We start from the raw sequence: 20,738 nt of genomic DNA on the forward strand, positions 1-20,738 counted from the left end.
ACAAACAAGGCAGCTCCTTAGAACCTGAACTTCCTATTTGTTCCATTCCTTGGGTAGATAACGCCTGTTCATTACTCCGGAGATTCACCACCTACACCTGCCTAAAAAACCCAGAAAACCGCCAGAGGATTAGCAGAACGGAGTCTCCGAGAGCCATGCGCAGACGAGAGGCCCACGGAAGAGGGGCCCCTCCTGAAGTGGATCACCTAAGGAGAAGCGAGTTAAGCCTGCCCCTCCTGCCCCCGTAAACCTTGCCTACCCACCCCAGCTAATACGCCAGATCCCCAGCATCACAAGCCTGGCAGTGTGCAAGTAGCCCAGATGGGCCACGCCACCCCACAGTGAATCCCACCCCTAGGAGAGGGGAAGAGAAGGCACACACCAGTCTGACTGTGGCGCCAGCGGTGGGCTGGGAGCAGACACCAGGTCTGACTGCGGACCCACCCACCAACTCCAGTTATACACCACAGCACAGGGGAAGTGCCCTGCAGGTCCACACCACTCCAGGGACTATCCAAAATGACCAAACGGAAGAATTCCCGTCAAAAGAATCTCCAGGAAATAACAACAGCCAATGAACTGATCAAAAAGGATTTAAATAATATAAAAGAAAGTGAATTTAGAATAATAGTCATAAATTAATCGCTGGGCTTGAAAACAGTATAGAGGACAGCAGAGAATCTCTTGCTACAGAGATCAAGGGACTAAGGAACAGTCAGGAGGAGCTGAAAAACGCTTTAAATGACATGCAAAATAAAATGGAAACGACCATGGCTCGGATTGAAGAGACAGAGGAGAGAATAGGTGAACTAGAAGATAAAGTTATGGAAAAAGAGGAAGCTGAGAGAAAGAGAGATAAAAAAATCCAGGAGTATGAGGGGAAAATTAGAGAACTAAGTGATATACTAAAAAGAAAAAATAATATACGCATAATTGGTATCCCAGAGGAGGAAGAGAGAGGGAAAGGTGCTGAAGGGGTACTTGAAGAAATTATAGCAGAGAACTTCCCTGAACTGGGGAAGGAAAAAGGCATTGAAATACAAGAGGGACAGAGAACTCTCCCTTCAGACGTAACTTGAATCGATCTGCACGACATATCATAGTGAAACTGGCAAAATACAAGGATAAAGAGAAAATTCTGAAAGCAGCAAGGGGTAAACGTGCCCTCACATATAAAGGGAGACTTATAAGACTCGTGACTGATCTCTCTTTTGAAACTTGGCAGGCCAGAAAGGATTGGCACGAGATCTTCAGTGTGCTAGACAGAAAAAATATGCAGCCGAGAATCCTTTATCCAGCAAGTCTGTCATTTAGAATAGAAGGAGAGGTAAAGGTCTTCCCAAACAAACAAAAACTGAAGGAATTTGTCACCACTAAACCAACCCTACAAGAGATCCTAAGGGGGACCCTGTGAGACAAAGTACCAGAGACATCACTACAAGCATAAAACATACAGACATCACAATGACTCTAAACCCGTATCTTTCTATAAAACACTCAATGTAAATGGATTAAATGCGCCAACCAACAGACATAGGGTATCAGAATGGATAAAAAAAAACAGACCCATCTATTTGCTGTCTACAAGAGACTCATTTTAGACCTGAGGACACCTTTAGATTGAGAGTGAGGGGATGGAGAACTATTTATCATGCTACTGGAACTGCCAAAAGAAAGCTGGAGTAGCCATACTTATATCAGACAAACTACACTTTAAATTAAAGGCTGTAACAAGTGATGAGGAAGGGCATTATATAATAATTACAGGGTCTATCCATCAGGAAGAGCTAACAATTATAAATGTCTATGCGCCGAATACCGGAGCCCCCAAACATATAAAACAATTATTCATAAACATAAGCAACCTTATTGATAAGAATGTGGTAATTGCAGGGGACTTTAACACCCCACTTACAGAAATGGATAGATCATCTAGACACACGGTCAATAAAGAAACAAGGGCCCTGAATGAGACATTGGATCAGATGGACTTGACAGATATATTTAGAACTCTGCATCCCAAAGCAACCGAAAATATACTTTCTTCTCGTGAGTGCACATGGAACATTCTCCAAGATAGATCATATACTGGGTCACAAAACAGCCCTTCATAAGTTACAAGAATTGAAATTATACCATGCATACTTTCAGACCACAATGCTATGAAGCTTGAAATCAACCACAGGAAAAAGTCTGGAAAACCTCCAAAAGCATGGAGGTTAAAGAACACCCCACTAACGAATGAGTGGGTCAACCAGGCAATTAGAGAAGAAATTAAAAAATATATGGAAACAAAATAAAATGAAAATACAACAATCCAAATGCTGTGGAACGCAGCAAAGGCAGTCCTGAGAGTAAAATACATGGCAATCCAGGCCTATCTCAAGAAACAAGAAAAATCCCAAATACAAAATCTAACAGCACACCTAAAGGAAATAGAAGCAGAACAGCAAAGGCAGCCTAAACCCACCAGAAGAAGAGAAATCATAAAGATCAGAGCAGAAATAAACAATATAGAATCTAAAAAAAACTGTAGAGCAGATCAATGAAACCAAGAGTTGGTTTTTTGAAAAAATAAACAAAATTGACAAACCTCTAGCCAGGCTTCTCAAAAAGAAAAGGGAGATGACCCAACTAGATAAAATCATGAATGAAAATGGAATTATTACAACCAATGCCTCAGAGATACAAACAATTATCAGGGAATACTATGAAAAATTATATGCCAACAAATTGGACAACCTGAAAGATATGGACAAATTCCTAAAACACCCACACTCTTCCAAAACTCAATCAGGAGGAAATAGAAAGCTTGAACAGACCCATAACCAGTGAAGAAATTGAATCGGTTATCAAAAATCCCCCAACAAATAAGAGTCCAGGACCAGATGGCTTCCCAGGGGAGTTCTACCAGATGCTTAAAGCAGAGATAATACCTATCCTTCTCAAGCTATTCCAAGAAATAGAAGGGGAAGGAAAACTTCCAGACTCATTCTATGAAGCCAGTATTACTTTATGATTCCTAAACCAGAGACCCAGAAAAAAAAGAGAACTACAGGCCAATATCCCTGATGAATATGGATGCAAAAATTCTCAATAAGATACTAGCAAATCGAATTCAACGGCATATAAAAAGAATGATTCACCATGATCAAGTGGGATTCATTCCTGGGATGCAGGGCTGGTTCAACATTCGCAAATCAATCAACGTGATACATCACATTAACAAAAAAAAAAAGAGAAGAACCATATGATCCTGTCAATCGATGCAGAAAAGGCCTTTGACAAAATCCAGCACCCTTTCTTAATAAAAACCCTTGAGAACGTCGGGATAGAAGGAACATACTTAAAGATCATAAAAGCCATTTATGAAAAGCCCACAGCTAACATCATCCTCAACGGGGAAAAACTGAGAGCTTTTTCCCTGAGATCAGGAACACGACAGGGATGCCCACTCTCACCGCTGTTGTTTAACATAGTGCTGGAAGTGCTAGCATCAGCAATCAGACAACAAAAGGAAATCAAAGGCATCCAAATTGGCAAAGATGAAGTCAAGCTTTCGCTTTTTGCAGATGACATGATATTATACATGGAAAATCCGATAGACTCCACCAAAAGTCTGATAGAACTGATCCATGAATTCAGCAAAGTTGCAGGATACAAAATCAATGTACAGAAATCAGTTGCATTCTTATACACTAACAATGAAGCAACAGAAAGACAAATAAAGAAACTGATCCCATTCCCAATTGCACCAAGAAGCATAAAATACCTAGGAATAAATCTAACCAAAGATGTAAAAGATCTGTATGCTGAAAACTATAGAAAACTTATGAAGGTAATTGAAGAAGATTTAAAGAAATGGAAAGACATTCTGTGCTCATGGATTGGAAGAATAAATATTGTCAAAATATCAATACTACCCAAAGCTATCTACACATTCAATGCAATCCCAATCAAAATTGCACCAGCATTCTTCTCGAAACTAGAACAAGCAATCCTAAAATTCATATGGAACCACAAAAGGCCCCGAATAGCCAAAGGAATTTTGAAGAAGAAGACCAAAGCAGGAGGCATCACAATCCCAGACTGTAGCCTCTACTCCAAAGCTGTAATCATCAAGACAGCATGGTATTGGCACAAAAACAGACACATAGACCAATGGAATAGAATAGAAACCCCAGAACTAGACCCACAAACGTATGGCCAACTCATCTTTGACAAAGCAGGAAAGAACATCCAATGGAAAAAAGACAGTCTCTTTAACAAATGGTGCTGGGAGAACTGGACAGCAACATGCAGAAGGTTGAAACTAGACCACTTTCTCACACCATTCACAAAAATAAACTCAAAATGGATAAAGGACCTGAATGTGAGACAGGAATCCATCAAAACCTTAGAGGAGAAAGCAGGAAAAGACCTCTCTGACCTCAGCCGTAGCAATCTCTTACTCGACACATCCCCAAAGGCAAGGGAATTAAAAGCAAAAGTGAATTACTGGGACCTTAGGAAGATCAAAAGCTTCTGCACAGCAAAGGAAACAACCAACAAAACTAAAAGGCAACCAACGGAATGGGAAAAGATCTTTGCAAATGACATATCGGACAAAGGGCTAGTATCCAAAATCTAGAAAGAGCTCACCAAACTCCACACCCGAAAAACAAATAGCCCAGTGAAGAAATGGGCAGAAAACATGAAAAGACACTTCTCTAAAGAAGACATCCGGATGGCCAACAGGCACATGAAAAGATGTTCAACGTCGCTCCTTATCAGGGAAATACAAATCGAAACCACACTCAGATATCACCTCACGCCAGTCAGAGTGGCCAAAATGAACAAATCAGGAGACTATAGATGCTGGAGAGGATGTGGAGAAACGGGAACCCTCTTGCACTGTTGGTGGGAATGCAAATTGGTGCAGCTGCTCTGGAAAGCAGTGTGGAGGTTCCTCAGAAAATTAAAAATAGACCTCCCCTATGACCCAGCAATAGCACTGCTAGGAATGTATCCAAGGGATACAGGAGTGCTGATGCATACGGGCATTTGTACCCCAATGTTTATAGCAGCACTCTCAACAATAGCCAAATTATGGAAAGAGCCTAAATGTCCATCAACTGATGAATGGATAAAGAAATTGTGGTTTATATACACAATGGAATACTATGTGGCAATGAGAAAAAATGAACTATGGCCTTTTGTAGCAACGTGGATGGAACTGGAGAGTGTGATGCTAAGTGAAATAAGCCGTACAGAGAAAGACAGATACCGTATGGTTTCACACTCTATGTGGATCCTGAGAAACTTAACAGAAACCCATGGGGGAGGGGAAGGAAAAAAAACAAAAGAGGTTAGAGTGGGAGAGAGCCAAAGCATAAGAGACTGTTAAAAACTGAGAACAAACTGAGGGTTGATGGGGGGGTGGGAGGGAGGGGAAGGTGGGTGATGGGTATTGAGGAGGGCACCTTTTGGGATGAGCACTGGGTGTTGTATGGAAACCAATTTGACAATAAATTTCATATATTAAAAAAAAAAATAAAGAGTACAATACAGCAAATTTTATATATGTATATATTGTAAAATGATACCAAATAATATTCATTAATAGATCCATCACCTGACATAGCTTTGTTTTGTGTATTTGGTGAGAACTTTTAAAAACTACTTTCTTAGCAACATTTGAATATACAATACACTATGGTTAACTATGGTCACCATGCTCACATTATATCCCCAGAACGTATTCATCTTATAACTGGAAATTTGTACCCTTTGACCACTTTCACCCATTTTTGCCAACCCCCACCTTTGGCAAAAAACCAATCTGTTTTCTGTTTCTATGCGTTTGTTAGTGTTTAGATTTCACGTATAAGTGAGATCACGCAGTATTTGCCTTTTCTGTCTAATTTCATTTAGCATAATTGCTCCAAGGCCCATCTGAATCTCCTTCTCAAATCGTCACATGGCCAAACCCTTAGTGTTCTCTCTCTCTCTCTCTCTCTCTCTCTCTCTCTCTCTTTTGAAATATGGATAGGCTGAGAATGTTCTAAATCCTTAAGTTCTCCTTCCTTCTTGCTTAAAAATTCCATCTTTAAGTCATTTCTCTTTTCTCATGTTTTACTATAAGCAGCCAGGAAGAGTGTATAATTAGATGAATTTTGGAAGTTGTACACCAGTATCACGATTAAGGTACAGAACATTTCCACAATCCCGAAAGCATCATCATGCCCCTTCACAATCCATCTTTACCCCTGACCCTGGCTTCAAGAAATACAGATGTAATTTTTCACTATTGATTAATTTTCATTACCAGGAACTTTATAAAGGTAATCATAAAATATGTTCTCATTTTGTCTGGCTCCTTTCATATGATTATTTTGTAATTTATTCATTTTCTTATATGAATACATATTTTATTTCTTTTTATTCCTGAATAGTGTTTCATTGTGTGCATACACTAAAATATTTAGTTTTGTCAATCCAAATATATATGTGTAATTATTAAATTGTCGTTTTAAATTTGCCTTTTTCTGATGATGTTGCTGTTGGAAACTTTTAGTAGATTTGTTTGTGTGGTGTGTGTGTGTGTGTGTGTGTGTGTAGTGTATTTTCAAATATTTAAACTTTTATTTTTTGGATTGCTGTTCTCCAAGTAATTAAGATGTAAGTGACTCTTATACCTTATACTCTTGTACACATAATTTGTTAGATACACACATTATAAATATTTTCCCCAAATATAAGTCTTACTCCAATTTTTTCCTCATTCCCTTCTACTTTGACTTCAGCTGTCCTTCCAAAAACTGGCCCTGAAGACCAAAAGTGACTTCCAAGCCCACGATCGGGAGCATGGCTGGAAACAAACTGAGACATCAGCTGCACTTAAGTAAGTCAAAGTTTCCACAGAGGTGGTGGCTTCCATAGACATCCACATGCACTGTTACTTTGCAGTCCCAGTTTGGCAAACAGATCTACTTGCCTCCAGAATTTCTCTCAAAGCTACAATCTGTCTAATAATAATAGAAAGCTTAGTGGATCTTGAACTTCCACTGTGTTTCATGCCTTTATTTGTACAGTTTTCCCCACATTTTTGTAATGTGTATTTCCTATAGAAACTTTGATTTTTGTAAAATTGATATGGTTCTGATTTGCTTTGTAAACCAAGATATATATTTTTTTTATTACAGAGGTGGGACTCATAGATGATATATTCACTATGGGATTCTGGAATTGTAATACTGACCTGAGTAAATCAAAGACATGCAACCAAAAAGCCAATAGATAAATTAAAACGGGATACAAAAAAAAAAAAAAAAGAAAAAGAAAGAAAGAAAAAGAAAGAAAGAAAGAAAGAAAGAAAGATCAAGTACTCCAAAAGAAAGAAAAGAAAATCAAGTACTCCCAAAGATTTCAGGTAGAAAAAACAGAGAAACAAAATTGGAAAAATATTAATGAAAGGGGAGACCCAAAATTCAAGCACATCTCAAAGTATATTAAATGTAAATGATTTAAACATATCAAACAAATCAAAAGTAAAGATTTTCAGTTCAGAGCTTTAAAAAGTTCCAAGTACATTCTCTTTAAAAGAAACTCATTTTAAGTCAATGACCAAAAAAAAAAAAGATCTGAGAGTAAAATGATCAGGAAAATACCATACAAATAAGAGATAGAGGTACAGACTTCAAAACAAACAATATTATCAGAATAAAGGTAAGTATTACATAATGATAAATGAATAAATTCTCCAAGAAGACATAACTCTAAATGTGCATAAGCCTAACAATTACATTTCCAAATTACATGCAAAAATGATATAGCTCAAAAAGCAGAAATAGATGAATCCAGAATTACAGCTGTGGACTGGAAGAGCCTCTGACACTAATATACAGAATCAATAGGATATCAGTGAAAACATAGAATTCTTGAAAAGTATTGTCAACTAAGCCGACAAAATTATAGAATAGTCCCCTTAAAAACTGCAATTATTTGCAACTACACCACCAGATTATGCTCCAAGATAGAATACCTTCTGTACAACAAAACAAACATTAATTTTTAAAAAGTTAAATATTTCCTAGTATATTCTAAGAGCATAGTGAAATATCTTATCTTATCTTATCTTATCTTATCTTATCTTATCTTATCATCTTCATTTGGAATTTAAAAAGCTATCCATAACAGGTCAATATTTGAAAACTCTTCAATTTATTGGGAAATTAAACAGCACATTTTTAAGCAACACATGAATTAAAGAGGAAATCACAAGAGAAGTTAAAAAATGGTTTGTGTTGAATGAAAATGAGAGTATAGCATAACTAATCTTGTGAGACACAGATAAAGCTTGCTCAGAAGGCTATGTATAGCCTTCATTTTAACATTACAATTTTGTTTAAGTACCAAAGCAAGGATCCACCTTAAAGTTTAGGGGGAAAATTACATGAAAATCAAGCAGATGAAAGAAAAAAAAAAAGGACAGAAATAGAAATCAATGAAACACAAGTAAGAAAAAAAAAACAATAGGAAAATCTACACAAACAAAAGATGGGTCTTCAAAAATATCATAATTATTGGCAAGATTTTTGAAAATAATTATTGAGAAAAATTATTAAGAAGCCAATGAAAGTTTATTAACAAATTCATGCCCATAAATTTGAGAAGTTAGATGAAAGTTACAAAATCTTAAAGATAACATCTAGCAAAACTCTCTCAAAAAAGACACATGATATTATTGTCTAATATTTATTTTAAAAATTACTTTATAATTAAAAACCTGAAGGAAAAATCCAGACCCAGTTGGCTTCACAGGTATAGTCCACCAATCACATAAGGAAGAAACAATACCAATTCTACCTAAACCCTTCTAAAGAGTGAAAGGAAAACTTTCAAACTCATTTTATGAGACTAGCATTATCCTAATATCAAAACAAGACAAGCACTTTGCAAGTGTTTCAAACTAAAAATCAATATCCTTCAACATAGATGCAAAAATCATCACCAAACTATCACCATGTTGATTTCAGCAATCTACAAAATTGATAGAACACCATGACAAAGTGGGGATTATTTCAGGAATTTAAAGCTAGTTCAAGGTTAATTTGAAAACCAACCAATGTAATTCACAATATGAACATACGACAGAAGATAAAACATACAATAATCCGAATAGATCCAGAAAAGTCATAATGATATGCAACACTTTATTGTTAAAAGAACTCTTGAAAATCAGGGATATAAGGAAATTGCCTTAGCCGTATGAGGGACTTCTACAGACAACTTATGGCTAATACCACCCTTAAAGGAAAGGGAAATGAATGGTTTCAAATCTAAGATTGCAATCAAGGCAAGGATGCGTGTACTCACCAGTCTGTACGCATCAGTACTATGCATCATCATAGTGAGACGCTAGTCAGTGCAGTAAGTTTAGAATAATAAACAAATCAAGGCATATATAGGAAAGGATAACTGAAATTATCTCATTTTGCAGAAGACATTATTGAAAATCCCCAAGGTATCTATGGGGAAAAAAAATCTTACTGGAAACAATAAGTGAATTGAGCAAGGTTGAAAAATTCAAGGCCAGTACACAAAAATCCATTGCATTTCTGTTCCATTCTATTGATCTAAGTGTCTACTTTTGTGGCATTTCCATACTGTCTTGATAACTACAGATTTGTAATATAACTTGAAGTCTGGAATTGCAAAGCTTCCAGTTTTGTTTTTCCTTTTCAAGGTTGCTTTAGCTATTTGGGGTCTTTTGTGGTTCCATACAAAATTTAGGATTGTTTGTTACCAGCTCTGTGAAAATTGCTAGTGGTATTTTGATAGGGATTGCATTAAAGGTATAGATTGCTTTGGATAGTATAGACATTTGAAACAATATTTGTTCTTCCAATCCATGAGCATGAAATGTTTTTTTTTTTCCATTTTGTGTCATCTTTGATTTCTTTCCTCAGTGTTCTATAGTTTTCAGAGTATAAAACTTTTACCCTCCTTGGTTAAGTTTAATTCCTAGGTACCTTACGATTTTTGGTGCAATTGTAAATGGGATCGATTCCTTGATTTCTCTTTCTGCTGCTTCTTCACTATTAGTGTATAGAAATGCCAGAGATTTCTGTACTTTGATTTTGTTTCCTACCAATTTCCTGAATTTGTGAAGCACTTCTAGCCAGTTTTTGGTGGATTCTTTGGGGTTTTTTTTTTTTTTTTGTATATAAAGTATCATGTCAACTAAGAAAAGGTGAAAGTTTGACTTCTTCGACTTGCTTGATTTTGGTGCTATTTATTTCTTTTTTGTTGTATGATTGCTGAGGCTAGGACTTCCAGTACTATGTTAAACAGTAGTGAGGGTGGACATCACTATCTTGTTCTTGACTGTAGAAGTAAAGATTTTGGGTTTGTTTGTTTGTTTGTTTGTTTTTTTTTCGCATTGAGGATGGTATCAGCTGTGGGTTTTTCATATGTGGCCTTTACGGTATTGAGGTATGTTACCTCTCTCCACTCCCTACTTTATTGAGGGTTTTATTAAGAATGGATGTTATACATTGCCAAATCCTTTTTCTGATATATTGAGAGGGCTATATGATTCTTATTTTCCCTTTTATTAATGTGGTATATCTCGTTGGTTCATTTTGCGATTATTGAACCACCCTTGCTGCTGAGGAATAAATATACTACTGACCGTGGTGAATGATTGTTTTAATGTACTGATGGTTTTCATTTGCTAGTATTTTGTTGAGAATTTTTCCATCCAAGTTCTTCAGGGATATTGGCCTGTAATTTATTTTTTTACAGAGTCATGCCTGGGTTTTGGAATCAGGGTAATCTTGGCCTCATGGAATAAATTTGGAAGTTTTCCTTCCTTTTCTATTTTTTGGAATGCTTTGAGCAGAATAGTTATTAGCTCTTCTTTAAATGTCTGGTAGAATTTGCCTGTGAAACCATCTGGTCCTTGACTTTTGATTTTTGGGTGTTTTTATTTACTGATTCAATTTCTTTGCTGATTGCAGTCTGTTCAAGTTTTCTCTTTCTTCCTGTTTGTATGTTTCTAGGAATTTATCCAGTTATTCCAGGTTGTCCAGGTCATTGACATATTTTATATATATAAAATATATATTATATATTATTATCTTATATTTGTTTGTATTCCTGTGGTGTTGGTTGTTATTTCTCCACTCTTATTTGTGAATTTTTATTTATTCAGGTCCTTAATTTTTTTTCTTTTTGACATGTCTGGCTAGAGTTTATCAATTATATTAATTTTTCCACAGAACCAGTTCCTGATTTATTTGTTCTATTTTTTTTCTTTTTTAAGATTCTATGTCATTCATTTCTGTTTTAAACTTTAAGTTTAAACTGAGAGCCTGAGTGGCTCAGTTGGTTGAGCGTCCGACTTCAGCTCAGGTCATGATCTCAGGGTTCGTGAGTTCGAGCCCTGCGTCGGGTTCTGGGCTGACAACTCAGAGCCTGGAGCCCACTTTGGATTCTGTGTCTCCCTCTGTCTGCCCCCCTCAGCTGCTTGCACTCTGTCCTCTCTCATTGTCTCAAAAAATAAATAAACATTAATTTTTTTTTTTCTTAAACTGTGTTATTTTTCCTTCCTTCTACTGGCTCTGGCTGGGCTTCATTTGTTGTGTGCATGTGTGTTTTCTAGTTAATTTAGGTGTAAAGTTAGGTAGTTTATTTGAGATTTTTCTTGCTTCTTGAGGTAGGCCTGTCTTGTTATATATTTCCCTCTTAGGACTTATTTTGTTGTGTCCCAATAGTTTTGAAGAATTGTGTTTTCACTTTCATTTGCTCCCATGTATTTTTTTATTTCTTCTTTCTTTCATTTCCTGGTTTACTACTATTCATTGTTTAGTAGCATGTTGTTTAACCTCCATGTATTTGTGATCTTTCCACATTTCTTCTTGTGGTTGACTTTAGCTTTCATAGTGTTATGGTCAGAAAAAGTGTATGATATAATTTGAAACCATTTTGTTTTTGTTGAGGCCCCACTTGTGACCTAACATGTGATATATTCTAGAGAAGGTCCCACGTGTACTTGAAAATAATGTGTATTCTGCTATTTTAGTATGGAATGTTATGAACATATCTATTAACTTCATGTGGTCCAGTATGTCATTCAAAGCCATTGTTTCCTTTATGATTTTCTGTTTAGATGATCTGTCCATTGATATGAGTGGGGTGTTAAAGTCCTCTACTATTATTTTATTATTTGTCAGTTTTGTTCCTTTATGTTTGTTTTACTTGTTTTATATATATATGGTGCTCTCATATTGGGTGCATATATATTTATCATTTTTTAGATCTTCTTATTGGATTTTCCCCTTTATGATTATATACTGTCATTCTTTATCTTTTATTGCAGTTCTTTGTTTTAAAGTCTAGTTTGTCCGTATAGTAAAGTATCGACTACTCCCAGCTTTCTTTTGACATCCATTTGCTTGATAAATATTTTTCCATCCCCTCACTTTCAATCTGCAGGTGTCTTCAGGTCTATAATGCATTTCTTATAGGCACCATATAGATGGTTCTTGCTTTTTTTTTTTTTAAATCTATCTGACACACTATGTGCTTTGATTGGAGTGTTTAGTCCATTTACATTCAATGCAATTATTGATAGATATGTATTTAGTGCCATTTTATTTTATTTTATTTTATTTTATTTTATTTTATTTTATTGTTTTTGCTGTTTCTGGAGATTTTCTCTGATCACTTCTTGTCTTTGTAACTTTTAGTCTCTCCTTTCCACTCAAGGATTCCCCTTAGTATTTATTGCAGGGCCGGTTTAGTGGTCCCAAACTCCTTTAGTTTTTTCTTTGTCTGGGCAACTCTTTATCTCTCCTTGTATTCCGAATGACAGCCTTGCTGGTTAAAACTATTCTTGGCTGTGGATTTTTCCCATTTGACACTTAGTAAAATTTTTTAACGTTTATTTATTATTGAGAAACAGAGAGAGACAGAGCATGAGCATGGAAGGGGTAGAGAGAAGGGGAGGACAGAATCTGAAGTAGGCTCCAGGCTCTGAGCTGTCAGCGCAGAGCCCAACATGGGGTTCAAACTCAGAAACTGCGAGATCATGACCTGAGCCAAAGTTGGACGCTCAACCGCCTGAACCACCCAGGCACCCTGACCCATTTAGCCCTTTGATTGTATCATGCCAGTCCCTTCTGGCTTGCCAAGTTTCTGTTGAGAAATCTCCAGCTAGCAGTATGGGTCTTTCCTTGTACCTTAAGGACTTCATTTTTCTTGGTGCTTTTAAGATTTTTTTTTTCTTTGTCACTATGTTTTGCAAATGTAACTGCAATATGTCTTGGTGTTGGCCTGCTTTTGTTGATTTGGGTGGGAGTTCCCTGTGCCCCCTGGATCTGGATTTCTGTGTTCTTACCCAGATTAGGGAAGTTTTCAGCTATTATTTCTTCAAAAAAAATTTTTTTTCTGCCCCATTTTCTCTCTCTTCTTCTGGGACTCCTATATTACAAATGTCATTATGTTTGATGGTTTCACTGAGTTCCCTATGTCTGTTCTTGGGTTGGGCTGCGTATTTCTTCTTTCTCTCTTTTGTTCTGCTTTATTATTTGTCATTATTTTCACTTGTAGGTCACTAATTCATTCCTCTCTCTCTACTTCTTCCTGACTGCTGTTCATTGCATCAAACCTCTTTCCAATCTCATTTATTTCATTTTCATCTCTGGTTAATTTTTGTTAACTCTCTTATCTCTGTGATAAGGTTCTCCCTGATGTGTTCTATTCTTTCCTCAAGCCCCATGCATATTCTTATGATTGTTGTTTTAAATTCTCCCATCAGGCATGTTATTCATATCTGTTTTGCTTGAATCTCTGGCTATGGCCTTACCTTGTTCTTCCATCTTGGGATAAATTCCTCTGGGTTTGGCCTTTTGTCTAAATCTATTCTATGCCTTCTCCTCTATGTTACAGAAGCCTGTTTTGCTTCCTGCTCCTGATAGTAATGGCTTTATGAAGAAGAGGTCATGTTCAGTGTTCATGAGTCTGATGCATTCAGTGAATGTTTCACTTGTGTGTTCACTTGTATTTTGCTGTGGTATTTTGGCTGCTCTATCCTTCAGTCCTATCATATGCAGCAACTTTCCTTGCCTGCTGTGGGAAGTGTTTGGTCCTTTGCCTTAATAGAGTGAGTTTTAACTAAGCGTGCTCCAGTCTGCTTGTGAAATAAGACATGATCCTACTTCCACAAGAACTGAGGCCCTGCGGAACTCTCCGGCTGAGAGAAGTGTTGTGGGCATGGGTTTGTGCCAGTCTTATGGGGGAAGCACCCATCATACAGGAGTGAGGCAAGCTTGAGAAAAGGCAATCCTCTTGAGTGCAGGGGGGTGTGGCTTGGTGTAAGAAAGGCAGGTATTCATTGTGGGTTCTGTGCTGTTTCCCACAGGGGTTGCTGTGTTTATGATGAGGGGTGAGGGGGAGAATGGTGCCATACAACTACTGTTTTCATGGAAGAGAATTGTCCCTGTTAAGTGTGCCTCTCAGGGAGGAAATCATAGAAAAGTGAATAATGCCCCTTTTCTGTGCCTGAGGCATTCTTCAGATTGCTGTTCCCATGCCTTCTGCACTGGGTTGTTTGCCTTCCTTCTCTCCAGAAGTAGGGCAGCACCGTCAAGGCTCTATCCCAGCCAAGCTGACTGGCCTTTAAAACTCTTAGTCTTTAAGCCCTGCTGGTTGCAACAACTCACGAAATTCAGTCTCTCATTTTCCCAGCCAATGGCTTTGGGGAAGTGTTCTTGTGCATTCTCCTCTGTGTTCCTCTTTCCCTCCCCTTTCTCTGTGACCATAGTTCCCTCTCCTCTGCAATGCCTGTGATCCATTGCTCCTCCAATCCACATTTCCACACTTCCTACCTTCTTTGATGTGGCTTCTTCTCTTCCTGTTGTGGAGTTTGTTATGTCAGTCTTCAGGTTGATTTGTCAAGTAATTAGGATGATTTGATAGTTATCTAGTTGTGTTCCTGGGACGAGATGAGCCTCGGGTCCTCATAACGTGATGACATCTTCCCTCCCATGCTTCCAGCTTTGTTAAGGAATAATTGCCAAATAAAATTGCATATGTTTAAATTATATAACATAATTTGACATATATATGTACATCGTAAAATGATTACCAAAATCAAGTTATTTAATGCATCCATCATCTCACATTGTTAACATTTTTTTTTTTTTTTTTTTGCTGCTGTTGTTGTTATGGTGAAAACACGATTTATTCCCAGCAAATTTCGAGTACACAAAACTGTATTATTAACTATGGTCACCATGCTGTACATTAGGTACTGAGAATTTATTAATCTTATAATTGACATTTTCTACCCTTTGGCCTTCATCTCATGTTTCCTCCACCCCTTAGCCCTGGTAGCCATTATTATTCTATTCTCAGTTTCTATGAGTTTTTTGTCTGTTTGTTTGCATGTATGTTTGCTTGTTTGTTTTTGTTTTTTAATATTCCATATCCGAATGATACCATTTAGTATACTTGTTGTTCTCTGTCTGGCTTACTTCACTTAGCAAAATGTCCTTAATGCCCATACATGTTATCACAAATGGCAAGATATCTTTCTTTCCCATGGTTGAATAATGGTCCACTGTATACATATCATCTTTAATCCAATCTTCTGTTGATAGACATGCAAGTTGTTTACATATCCTGGCTATTGTGTTATATGCTGCAATGAACTTGCTGATTTCATTTCCTATAGATATATACCTGGGAGTTGGATTGCTGGATGATATGATAGTTCTATTTTTAACTTTTTGTAGAACTTCCATACTGTTTTCCATAGTGGCTATACCAATTTACATTACTACTACCAATAGTATATAGGAGTTCTTTTTTTCACCACATGTTCACCAGCATTTTTCTCTTGTCTTTTTGATAGTGGACATCCTAAGAGATATGAGGTGATGTCCCCATTTTAGTTTTGATTTGCATTCCCCTAGTGATTGAGGATATTGATCTACAGTGAATATTCACATAGAAGTCTTTGAGTCTCCCAATCTAGAAAATCTATTTACTATGCTCCTCAGTGATTTTTCATCAGCGTTTTGCATTTTGAAACATCAGCTCTTATACAGATTTTGATACATTTATACCAATGTCTGCCTATCTTTTTCTTTTCATGAGCAATTGTAAATGGTACACATATGTATATATATATTGTTCATTGCTATGATATGGAAATAAGATTGAATTTTTGTGTGGTAGCTTTGTATATTGAAACCTCACTAACTTAATTATTAGTTCTAGCAGTATTTCTGTGAATTACCTGAGTTTTTTTTTTTTAAATTTAGACAATCATGTTATCCATAAATAAATATTTACATCTACTTTTCTTATCTGTATGCATATTTTTTACTTTTAAAATTTATTACAAAAGTATAAATGACATATAATGTTGTATTAGTTTCAGGAGTACAAAATGCTGATTTGAAAATTCTATACATTACTCAATGCTCACAAAGGTAAATGTAGTCACAATATGTCACCATACAACGTTATTATACCATATTATTTATTATTCCTATGGTGTACTTTTTTGATCCCAGGATCCTGGGATCATGACCTGAGCTGAAATCAAGAGTTGGACGCTCAACTGACTGAGCCACCCAGGCATTTCTTTTTCTTTCTTTCTTTCTTTCTTTCTTTCTTTCTTTCTTTCTTTCTTTTTTTCTTATGGTGTGCTTTCAATGTATTTTATAACTGGAAATTCTGTCCCCTCAATCTCCTTCACCTATTTTATTGTTTCCATTAATCTCCTTCACCTAGTCAATCCAACCACCTCTCCTCTGCACCCACCAGTGTTCTTCTCTGTATTTAGCAGTCTCTTTCTTTGGTTTTTATATTCCACAATTAAGTGAAATCGTATGGTATTTACCTTTTTCTCTGCTGAACTTATTTCACCTAGTGTAATATCCTCAAGATCCACCCATGTTGTTGCAAATGGCAAAAGTGTATTTATTTTTATTGCCACGTAACATTCCAGGGTGTGTGTGTGTGTGTGTGTGTGTGTGTGTGTGTGACATCTTTATCCATTCATCTATCTGGACATTTAGGTTGCTTTCATATCTTGGCTATTGGAGATAATGCTGTAATAACCACAGGGGTGCCCTTTTCTTTTCAAGTTACTGTTTTCATATTTTGGGAGGAAATACCCAAAAGTGGAATTACCGGACCATTAATTTTTGGTGGAATATCCATACATTTTCCACAGTGGTCGCACAAATTTACATTCCCACCAACAGTGTACAATGATTCCCTTTCTTCCACATCCTCAACCAACACTTGATATTTCTTGCACTTTTCATTTTAGCCATTCTGACAGGTGCAAAGTGAAACCTTATTGTGGCTTTAATTTGTATTTTCCTGATAATTAGTGATATTGAGCATCTTTTCATGTGTCTTTGGCCATTTGAATGCCATTATGGGAAAAATACCTATTCAGGGGCTCTGCCCATTTTATGTTTGGATCGTTGTTTTTTTGTGTGTATCCTGAGTTGTAGAAGTTCTTCATATGCTTTCGATACAAACCCTCTATCAAGCATATCATTTGCAAACATCTCCCATTTACTGGGTTGCCCTTTTGTTTTCTTGATGATTTCCTTTGCTGTACATAAGGATTTTTTTAATTATTTTGATGTGGATATTATATATCTTTTAAATAGATAGATAGATAGATATGGATATGGGTATAGATATAATGGATAGATATAGATACAGATTACAGATATAGATATAGATAAAGAGATAGATGTAGATGTAGATGTAGATATAGGTATAGATAGAGATAGAGATAGATATAAATATAGACATAGATATATTGTTCTTGCCTTTTTGCCCCTGCCTGAGGATATATGTGTATTTATTATTTATATATTTATTATTTATATTTATATATACAACCTATATATAAGAATATACAATGGGGTCCCAATAGTTCATTTTTGCTTTTGTTTCCCTTGCCTCTGGAGACATCAAGATAAAAAGCCTCTGCATGGTGAAGGAAACAATCAGCAAAACTAAAAGGCAGCCGATGGAATGGGAGAAGATATTTGCATATGACATATCAAATAAAGGGTTAGTATCCAAAATCTATAAAGAACTTATCAAACTCAACACCCCCAAAAACAAATATAATCCAGTGAAGAAATGGGCAAAAGACATGAATAGACACTTTTCCAAAGAAGACATCCAGATGGCTAACAGACACATGAAAAAATGCTCCACATCACTGATCATCAGGGAAATACAAATCAAAACCACAATGAGATACCACCTCACACCAGTCACAATGGCTAAAAATCAACAACTCAGGCAACAAAAGATGTTGGCAAGGATGTAGAAAAAGAAGAACACTTTTGCAATGCTGGTGGGAATGCAAACTGGTACAGCCACTGTGGGAAGCAGTATGGGGGTTCCTCAAAAAATTAAAAACAGAACTACCTTCCAATCCAGCAATTGCACTACTAGGTATTTATCCAAAGGATACAGGTGTGCTGTTTCAAAGGGGCACATGCACCCCAATGTTTATAGAAGTGCTATTGACAATAACCAAAGTATGGAAAGAACCCAATTGTCCATCAACAGATGAACTGATAAAGAAGATGTGGCATATATACAATGGAGTATTACTTGGCAATCAAAAAGAATGAAATCTTGCCATTTGCAACAACGTGGATGGAACTGAGTATATTATGTTAAGTGAAATTAGTCAGAGAAAGACAAATATCATATGACTTACTCACTCATATGTGGAATTTAAGATAAAAAACAGATTAACATATGGTAAGGGTAGCAAAAATTACACAAAAACAGGGGAGGGGGCAAAACATAAGAGACTCTTAAATATAGAGAACAAACTGAGGGTCGTTGGAGGGGTTGTGGGTGGGGGGATGGGATAAATGGGCAAGGGGTGTAAGGAGGACATTTGTTAGGGTAAGCACTGGTGTTATATGTAGGGGATGAATCACTGGATTCTACTGAAATCATTGTTGCACTTATGCTAACTAACTAACTAGATTTTAATACATAAATACATAAATGCATAAATAAATGCATAAATAAATAAGTAAATAAGAAATAAATGCCAAAAAATAATATACAATGGGATTATATATTATATTATTAAATTACATATAAAATATAGTCTTCCCTCATTTGTCATAGAATTACCTGAGAATATAGGCATGGGTTTATTTCTGAGCTCTCTGCCCCATTCCACTGATCCATATGTCTATTTTTTTCTTCTGCCAGTACCATACTGTTTTGATGACTACAGTTTTACAGTATATCTCGAAATCTGGGATTGTGATAGCTCCCATCTTGGATTCTCAAGATTGCTTTGGTTTTAAGATCTTTTGTGGTTGCATATAAATTTTAGTATTATTTGGTACCATTATTAGTATTTTTTTCTTCTAGTTCTGTAAAAAATACTATTGATCTTTTGATAGGGATTTCACTGAATCTGAAGATTGCTTGTGTAGTATGAATATTTTAACAATATTAATTCTTCCAATCTTCGCATGTAGAATATTTTTCTATTCGTTTGTGCCATCTTCAGTTTCTTAAATCAATGTCAGAGTTTTCAGTGTTTAGATCTCTCACCTCCTTAGTTAAATTTATCATTAGATATTTTATTCTTTTTTGTGCAATTTCAAATTTTGCTTTCTGCTACTTTGTTATTACTGTTAGAAATGCAACATATTCTTGTATATACTTATTTTTTCTACCCAGAAGCTTTAATGAATACATTTATATCCATTCCAGTAGTTTAGGGTTTCCTGTATATGGTACCATATCATCTGCAAATAGTGACAGTTTTACTTCTTCCTTACCAATTTGAATGTCTCATTTAATTTTCTTGTCTAATTGCTGTTGCTAAGACTTCCTTTACTATGTTGAATAAAAGTGCTGAGAATGGACACACTTGTCTTATTCTTGATCCTAGAGGAAAAGCTCTCAGTTTTTACTAGTGAGTATCATGTTAGCTGTGGGTTCTTGTATATTGGCTTTTATCATATTCAAGTACGTTTGCTCTAAACCCACTTTGTTAAGAGTTTTTATCATGAACGGATGTTGTATTTTGTCAAATGCTTTTTCTGCATCTATTGAGATGATTTTATGGTATTTGTTCTTCCTCTTGTTAATATGATGTATGGCGTTGATTGATTTATGAATATTGAGCCACCTTTGCAACCCTGGAATAAGTCTCTATTGAATAACTTTATCCATGATGAATAACTTTCTAATGTATTCATCAATTCAGTTTGCTGATATTTTGTTGAGGACATTTGCATCTATGTTCCTTGGGGATATTCGCCTGTAGTTTTCTTTTTTTATATCTTTATCTGTTTTTGGTATCAAGATAATGCTATCCTTGTAGAATTAATATCAAAGTTTTTCTTCCTCTTATGTTTTTTGGAATAGTTAGAGAAGAAAAGGTATTAATTTTAAATGTTTGGTAGGATTCAAGTGTGGATTCATCTCATCATGGACTTTTGTGCATTAGGAGTTTTTTTTTTGTTTTTTTTGTTTTTTTTTTTTTTTTTAATTTTTTTTTCAACGTTTATTTATTTTTGAGACAGAGAGAGACAGAGCATGAACGGGGGAGGGGCAGAGAGAGAGGGAGACACAGAATCGGAAACAGGCTCCAGGCTCTGAGCCATCAGCCCAGAGCCCGACGCGGGGCTCGAACTCACGGACCGCGAGATCGTGACCTG

This window comes from Leopardus geoffroyi, chromosome X, assembly GCF_018350155.1.
Source record: "Leopardus geoffroyi isolate Oge1 chromosome X, O.geoffroyi_Oge1_pat1.0, whole genome shotgun sequence".
In the NCBI taxonomy this organism is placed as follows: domain Eukaryota; kingdom Metazoa; phylum Chordata; class Mammalia; order Carnivora; family Felidae; genus Leopardus; species Leopardus geoffroyi.